Source organism: Culex quinquefasciatus, chromosome 2 (genome assembly GCF_015732765.1).
Source record: "Culex quinquefasciatus strain JHB chromosome 2, VPISU_Cqui_1.0_pri_paternal, whole genome shotgun sequence".
In the NCBI taxonomy this organism is placed as follows: Eukaryota; Metazoa; Arthropoda; class Insecta; order Diptera; family Culicidae; genus Culex; species Culex quinquefasciatus.
This window is the reverse complement of record NC_051862.1, coordinates 197,024,882-197,033,694: the sequence shown is the minus strand read 5'-3', so window position 1 is coordinate 197,033,694 and position 8,813 is coordinate 197,024,882. Positions and strand designations below refer to the sequence as shown.

At 38.5% G+C, this 8,813-nt stretch overlaps 1 protein-coding gene across 1 annotated transcript in view; it reads left to right on the top strand.

The window, feature by feature from the left end:
• Positions 1-892: 892 nt before the first annotated feature.
• The window catches only part of LOC6036481 (serine-rich adhesin for platelets), a 129,915-nt gene continuing 121,994 nt past the window's right edge, over positions 893-8,813 (top strand). Inside the window, exon 1 of the transcript XR_005277799.1 lies at positions 893-1,913. The gene's annotated coding sequence lies outside the window, so the exon portion shown is untranslated. The remainder of the gene's footprint in view (positions 1,914-8,813) is intronic.

Sequence of the window (8,813 nt, the reverse complement as noted above, 5' to 3'; positions counted from 1 at the left end):
TTGTTGTGAGGAGGGCTCCAACCACATAGGTGGATTAAGTTAGTTTTTGTTGATGATTTTGCTAAAACCTAGTTATTATTTTGAATAAATCTCAAAAACAGACTTTTTTTTTAATTTTTGACTCATTTTTACAAACTAAAAAATATGTATACTCCCTGCCAAAGGTTATGAATTGATCTCAGTTGAAAGGTTCTCCAAATCTCAGATTTAAAAAAGTAATATCTTGTTGTAAAGCTGTTGAAATCTTATACAATACTGATTAAATTGAATTGAAATAATTCTAGATTTTAAGTAACAAAGTTCTTAAATAAAAAAAAGTATTATGCTTTAAATTTTGTTTTAACAGCTTTGTTCAAAAGTATTGAAAATTGAAGGGTTACTGTAAAACTTTTCTCAAAAAAATAAAGTATTTTGAACAGTTTTATTTTTAAAGAACTGATTTCATCATTTTCATGAGCCCATATTTCGATGCCTCTGTGCTCTCTCATACTAACTAGATAGGAAAACCAACAAGCTTAGTACAAGAGAGCCAAGAGGCATCGATTTGTGTCATATTCCCTAAACTTTCAAACAATGCATTCGAATTGTAAACCATCGTTGTTACCACTTCCATTTTGAAAATTTTGAGAAAAATCATCCAAACCTGCCAAATCCCACCGTGCCCTTCACTGCTGCTGCTGCCGATGCAGTTTTCGCAGGTCGCGCACAACGCACGCGTTCATGCGTCCGACTCCATGCACTGAGAGCTTTAAGGTTTAGCTCAACTCAGCTCAACCCAAACCAACTCGATCGCGATTCTCGCTCTCGCAACGACCCACGTCGTCGTCGCCCGACTGTGGACTTGCAGCTTTAATGTTTTCTTCGCCGCCAGTCAGTTTCGCGTTGGCGGGCAGCCCATACAGACACCACCCAAGACAGAGAGAGAGACTTTGCAGAGTCGTCGTCTTCGTCGTCGAAACGCGTTTGGACAAGACAAGTCGCGCGTGCGCAAAAAAAGAGTACAGACGAAGACACTGCAGTGTGTTTTTGTTCAGCAAGTGTAGCGTACAGTGGAGTTGTCCGGTAGTTGTGGCTTTGGTCTGAATCTTTTTGGAGAAGACCAATTTGAAGCAGCGGAAACTCTCGGACTGCGGACAAGGGTCGCGAAAGGTGAAAGATTGCGGATTTGCATCTTCGCGAAGAACCGTTCGTACCTCGAAGGGCACTCGTTGGAAGCGACTTCCATCGGAGCAGCAAAGCGGTACTCCGGCTTCCTAATCGGTGATCACGATCACCTCTACCTTTCCGCTACTAACTGTAATTGAACAGACTGCACGAGAACATCTGCTACGGAACGTAGCACATCCCAGCCAGCCAGAGTCGAGAGTTCGTTCAACTGTGACTTAATCCAAGAATCGTTCTGCACGTGCAGCATCCTCTCACGGAGTCACGTTCCGGACACCGCTACCGAGACCGGTACTTGCAGCAGCAGCAGCCCTTGGCCTCCAAGATCTTGATCTCCTGGTCGGTCGTGGCCTGAACTCGCTGTTTGTTTTGCATTTTATTTTTGCGCGCGGTCTGGCGGAGTCGTGTGTGTTTGTGTGAAACGGTGGAGGAAGAAGAAAGCAGCTCAAGCAAACGGAACCAGCAGCTGAAGAAGTTGTTGAGGAAGATCACACGGTGGGCAACCGGCTGGAACCTCGAAGTTTGAAGATTTTTTTTTGAAGTCAGAGGTGAAAAGCAAAGAGTTCGCGGGACAGTGCAGTTTGGTGGTGTAATCTTTGGGCACGAAAAACGAAACGAAATAGAGGGGAAGTTTGTGTGTTTTAACGAAAACGTAGTCCTACGTCAAAATCAACGAAATCCGGTGAATTAAGTTTGTGACAGTAAACATTCAGAGTATCCGATTACCGGTCAGTTGCACGATAAGCAAGGTAAATATTGATTCAATGTGGTTGATTTTGGCTTCCGATCGTGAGGAACTTGGAAGCCCTCTTCAAGTGATCTGAATTTATGGGGCTTCCCGACCAAAAAAACACAACCTAGAGTTGCTACCTCTTTGAAAACAAGCTCTTAAGCCGACCTTGATTGAGGGTATTGTTGTTTTAAGGGGTGAATAATTTGAGGGGAGTTTGCGATTGAAATGGATATCCTCTCTTTGTCAGGCATTATTATTGATTGGAATCAAAATCGAAGTCCTTTGTGTTGTGGTTCCGAACTTCTGCAATAGCTCTCCTCACCGATCGTCGAACCAGTTCTGTCCATGGAGGGGCCGGATTTGAATGAGTGATGTCATTTCATTCATTGCGCTTGCGTTGGCTTTTGTGTGAGAAAGAAAAGATAAACAAGAATTTGAGTGGTGTAATCTGCATGCAGACAAGTTTTTTGAATGAACTTGACAATTACCTATTTTGTTTTTGCAAGTAGTTCAAAAAACGTCTCTTATATTTACTAAGTGGGTGGAATATAATGTGTTAATAAATAGCATTTTCCAAGACATTTTGAAATACAATACTCTTCATCTATTCCTTTGTTTTCAATTTGGCACTCTGATTTTTTTGTTAATTTTTGGACTTCACACTAACCAGGATTTTTTTTTCATAAATAGGGGTTTCGCTCAAAATCGCCAAAAAGTCGATATTGGGTAGGTACCCAAAATTGAGGGAGTGGTCCGATTTGTAAGAAATTCGAGATTCTTGCATGTTTTGATAGTATCAACAGCTCTGCCAAATTTGAGCAGGATCGGAGACGGTAATTTTTAAATACTGTTACGCTTCAGATGGTATGGAGAAAAGCAATAGTTCAAGTTTTTTACCTGTGGGGGGCATAATAGTCGTCCAATCTTTATCAATTCTCAGATGTAGAACATTCATTAAATTTTAAAACAACTTTCCCGAAGACACCATAATTTTAGGATTTTTTTTGCTGAAAAGTTATTAGCTTCTGAAAATTACCATTTTTGCGCTTGTTTAAAAACATTTAAAAGGGGCAAGGGGGTGGGTCGCGATGATTTACGATACAACTTTTCTGGCATATTTTTATTTATTTATTTTTTCCACTAGAAAGTTCTTGAGCATGTCAATTCAAGTAACTTTATTCAAGACACCAAAGTTGTATCTCTCAATCTACGCATTCATGTTTATTTTCATGAAAAAAATATTAAAAATTTTGGACTTATTGGTATAAAATCACAGCTATTTTGGGGCAAAAAGGATGGAATTCTAGAAACAAATCTTGAAAAAACGTAGACCGATTTTTCTACAACAGGTTGCACTCTTAAAAAAAAAAACCGGCTCCGTGGCTTAATGGTTACGGCTTCTGCGTCACAAGCAGAAGGTTCAGGGATCAAATCCCGGTCGGTACCTTTGAAATTTGGAATCAGGAATTGGAACAAAAACCAAACTGAAACAGGTGGGATTCGAACTCACACCTCTGGATTGATGGTCTGGGACTCTAACCAGTCGGCCATCTGAAGGTTATAAAACATGTTGAATTCTTCTCATATTAAATACGCTCTGATCCCTGATTTGCCTGAAGGGATTGGGAGTCTTAAGATAGATCAAGGATCCGTCTGGTGCTTGCTTCTATGTTAAGGCGGGGCCAGACAATGCCCAACGACCTCGGAATTGGGCCGCTAGGATCTCTGCCATTCTGAAATGGGTCGTTGGAAGCAGCGCGAGGGCTATCACCACCTAATACCCGGGACTGAGAGAAGTTGTATCAGCATTCGACATATACAAAGTCTGATACAAATTATACTTTCCCATAATTTCGCTACCGGTTAGCGGGTATTGGATTGGACCACACACACACACACACAGGTTGCACTCTTAAAAAAAGTCTGAATCTGCTCTAAGAATTGGGCCAAATTCTCAAAATAAAATTTTCGGTCATATATTTTAGGAGTAATTCAAAGTGTTGTCATGTTTTAAACGTCATTACGTCATTTGTTTTTTTTTTTCTTTTTTTTATTTGACATTTTTGCCATTGAAATTTTTATAGTTATTTTAGCCACCGCTTAGATGAGTGCATAATTGACAAAGGGAGCGCGTGGTCGTGAAAATATTCGGAGTGAAAAGTGATTTTTTTTTGTGTGCCTTTTGTTTCGCATTTTTATCGTGTATTGTGTGCTGCGAAGAGATTTGAAATTTGCTCGCGTTATCTTAATTGTAGAAACAGTAAAAATATACTGATAAGTCCAGCCCATAGCACTTATGCTCGGTTGGCACGCGTTCGATTAAAAAAAACTTTATAAATCATCACTAATTTATCTTTCCGCAGCCGTCTGCCTAAGATTTAAAAAATTCAACCGATAAACAAAATGCTCATGGTCACATCACTGCCATTAGTGAATCCTGACCTCATACCCATCTACTAACCCCCTCAAAACTCATGTGATACTTTGTCGGAGAAGCAGTCGATTGGGCGGTCTCTATCACTCAAGTATCGGACTAACATTCCCATCCACTTCCCCGTGACTCTACCACTGGTCGTGGCCGGCGCCGGTATTGATCAGCATGATAGGGGCCTTTGAGAAGTTGCGAAGCGAGGAAAGATAGCTCCCACTCATCTTCCACGGCTCGTGGATGTAACTTCTGGAGGTCCTGGTCAATAACGGAGTAGCAACTGCGGGTGGGCACCTATGCTTATGCTTATGCTTTTATTTTAGCCACCGCTTAGATGAATACTCAGAGTTATAGCTTGAAGAAAATTGAAAAAAAATGTCAAGCTTTGGAGCTTTGGTCTGAAGGGGTAATTTAAAGCTTGGTTAAAAATTTGGGTGGTTCACGGCGATTTAAAAAATCTAACTTTTCAGCAATAGAGCAGTTCTCTCAGATTTCGGTCATTCCATTTTTTTTGTATTTTTAATCCGACTGAAACTTTTTTGGTGCCTTCGGTATGCCCAAAGAAGCCATTTTAAAATTCTCCATATAATTTTCCATACAAATTTGGCAGCTGTCCATACAAAAATGATTTATGAAAATTCAAAAATCTGTATCTTTTGAAGGAATTTTTGATCATTTTGGTGTCTTCGGCAAAGTTGTAGATATGGATATGGACTACACTGAAAAAAAAATGATACGCGGTAAAATTTTTTTGGTGATTTTTTATTTCACTTTTTGTCACTAAACTTGATTTGCCAAAAAAACACTATTTTTATTTTTTTTTATTTTTTGATATGTTTTAGAGGACATCAAATGCCATCTTTTCAGAAATTTTTCAACTTCATTTTTCGATGTAAAATCAAATTTGCAATCAAAAAGTACTGGAGTGAAATTTTGATAAAGTGCACCGTATTCAAGTTAAATCCATTTTTAGGTGACTTTTTTGAAAAAAGTCGCAGTTTTTCATTTTTTTTAAATTAGTGCACATGTTTGCCCACTTTTTAGAAAAATATTTTTGAAAAGCTGGGAAAATTCTCTATATTTTGCTTTTTTGAACTTTGTTGATACGACCCATAGTTGCTGAGATATTGCCAAGCAAGTGTTTAAAAACAGGAAAATTGATGTTTTCTAAGTCTCACCCTAACAGCCCACTATTTTCTAATGTCGATATCTCAGCAACTAATGGTCCGATTTACAATGTTAAAATATGAAACATTCGTGAAATTCTCCGATCTCTTCGAAAAAAATAATTAAAATTTTTTTAAACCAAGACAAACATTTCAAAAGGGCGTAATATTGAATTTTTGGCTCTTTTAAAATGTTAGTCTTGACTTAAAAAAAATTCAAAGTATTTTTTTCGAAAAGATCGAAAAATTTCACGAATGTTTCATATTTTAACATTGAAAATCGGACTATTAGTTGCTGAGATATCGACATTAGAAAATGGTGGGTTGTTTGGGTGAGACTTAAAAAACATCAGTTTTCCTGTTTTAAACACTTGCATGGCAATATCTCAGCAACAAAGGGTCGTATCAACAAAGTTCAAAAAGCAAAATATAGAGAATTTTCTCAGCTTTCCAAAAATATTTTCTTCAAAAGTGAGCAAACATGTGCACTAATTTAAAAAAATGAAAAACTGCGACTATTTTCAAAAAAGACACTTAAAAATGGATTTAACTTGAAAACGGTGCACTTTATCAAAATTTCACTAGAGTACTTTACTTTACGACCAATATTTCGATTTTTTGAAAAAATCAGTATTGATTCAAAAATTCATAATTCGGTCAAAGATTTTTTGTACAAATTGGAAATTTCTGAAAAGTTGGCATTTGATGTCCTCTAAAACATATCAAAAAATAAAAAAATCAAAAATAGTGTTTTTTTGCGAATCGAATTTTAGTGACAAAAAGTGAAATTAAAAATCACCAAAAATTTTTTTAGCGTGTATCATTTTTTTTTCAGTGTAGTCCTTATCCATACCTACAACTTTGCCGAAGACACCAAATCGATCAAAAAATTTCTTCAAAAGATACGGATTTTTGAGTTTTCATAAATCATTTTTGTATGGACAGCTGCCAAATTTGTATGGAAAACTATATGGAGAATCTAATGATGCAAAATGGCTTTTTTGGGCATACCGAAGGCACCAAAAAAGTTTCAGCCGGATTAAAAAATACAAAAATTAAAATTCCAAAAAAATACCTATTTCGTGGAGAATTGCTCAATAGTTTTAGAATTTATTTTCTCTATTGAAAAGTTGTTGTGCATTAGGGAACGTTTTTCAAAAAGATGCGCCAGCTCTAGGTACAACGAATCCGAATGCTCTCTCCGGGAAAAAAAACTCCGAAGAAAAGGTGATTTTTAAAAGGGGTGTCCATGTTACCCCAAACTCCCCTAAGTGTAATTTTATGTTTTATTTTGTAGAAGATAACTGAGCATATCTAGATAGAAGATAACTGAGCTATTATCTACAGAAAGTTTAATCACACAAAACAAAACAAACTGATTGACGTTCATCATGACAAACCAAACATTTAAATGTCACTTATCCCTGAAGATTGCATCGCCAACAATTGTGTAAACTTTCATTTAAATGTGTCATTGCCCAAGTCATAGCTCTTTAAACCACAATCTTCCCTTCCATCAGCAAGACCCTTCTCGTCCACTTCCAAAGTACCAAACTCACCATTTCGTTACCAAATCTCAGCAATTTAGATAAATGTCTCTCGGAAGATTTCAACTTCACCATAAGCACTCTCATTAACTTAATAACCCTTTGTTGCAACTGCTGCGGCGGCCTCTTCAGCCTGGACCAAAACATTTCCGTATGAAACTCCATCACTGTTTAGTTAAAGTTTAACGAAAAAAAACCCAGGCTTAAAGATCTTCCTAGAGTGGCCATCCATCGCCGTGCGCCACGGTGTCATTTAGTGTGGTAAACGTTGTTACTTGTCCACTTCTACACTAATAATCCCACTCACCAAAAGTGCAATTTAGTCACCAGTCAGCGGTCGCGGTGTGGTGCTGCAACCGCCTGAAGACAGTACATTTTCCCACTGTGGGATGATGCTGGTTCTTTTTTTTATGTTGAAGTTTAACCCCCTTTTCGTTCACATTTTACCGCTGGCGAGCTTAACGAAAACAAGCGACGAACCGGAAAACATCGCGAACCTTCGCGGCGCATCTCGGGTAGGAAAACATATTCCGTCAAGTGGGGTTGTGCGGGGGGGGAAACATAACTTTCCTCGGCCATTGTTGCCCTCGTTGGAAATTGGGCGAAAAAGTTCGGTGGGGTGACCTGTTTTTTGAGTTTCCAAAAAACTTTTTTTCGGTGCAGAATTGTTTAGTAGCATAGTTTATTTGACAAAAAAAAGTGGAAAAATTGATTTCATTATTATATTTCAATGTTTTGGAAGTCCACCCTACTGCAAAGCCCATCTGCAAAAGCCCAAAGAGGAAAGCAACAATTAAAGTCGAAAGCTCGTCTTATTCTCTCCCCAACTTTTTTTTCGTGGGCTCCAAATGTCTACCTTCTCGTGTCCAAATTAAATGGTGAAAAAAGAGTTGAACGGATCCACTTCCTATTGAGGCCCACTGTTTGATTTGGTCAACGATTGTGGCGAGCCCTGATTTAATAAGAGTTAATTAAATGTATAAATGCAACTTGAATTCAGTGATTTTCCGAATATTGGTTTTGCGTGATACGAGATGGCGCCACCAAGATTCGGTAACCTCCGTCACTTCCTGGCGCTAACTGGCTTAAAAGTGGCCCCTCAAATCAGGATTAATTTGCTGCCAAGTTAGTCACACCATCAGAGATAGTACGAACGCAGCACGCACATAACACGGCGTTGACGCAACTTCAACCGACTGAATATGGTTAATCACGAGTGCGAGCAGCTTTTCCACCAATCAGGGCCTAATGATTATGTTTAAATGTTGGACGCGGAAGGTTAACGAGATGCCAAAAAGGCTTCTTCAACAGATTTTGGTTCCAACTAACGCCGTTTAGTGTGGCCGGACATGATCGATTAACCGACCACTACTGAGTTGTGAAGAGAGTCGTTGGTTAGTAGAAGAGGTGATGATCGGCAACACTTTATCGTTTTTTGCGAATACGATTTTATTCGGTGGTGACGAAAAGGTCACGACAGAAGTGGCTACTTCTAGACAATCATCCTTAGGCAATTAACACCTCTCAAAAGGCCTTAGTTGAGACATTATGCAAAGTGTTGGTTAATAGTGCAATTAAAAGGGTAAATGAGTGTTGACGAAAAATAATATCTTTTTAGGTTAAATCATCAAATAACCTTAACACAATTGACCATAAAATCCGGAAACAATGTCCATGGCCAAAAGATTAAAACCTCCATACATAAGCTCTTTTCGAAAAAATCCACCAACCGTTAACCGCTCACCTCATCAATGTTCATGGTGCTGATCGCGCTG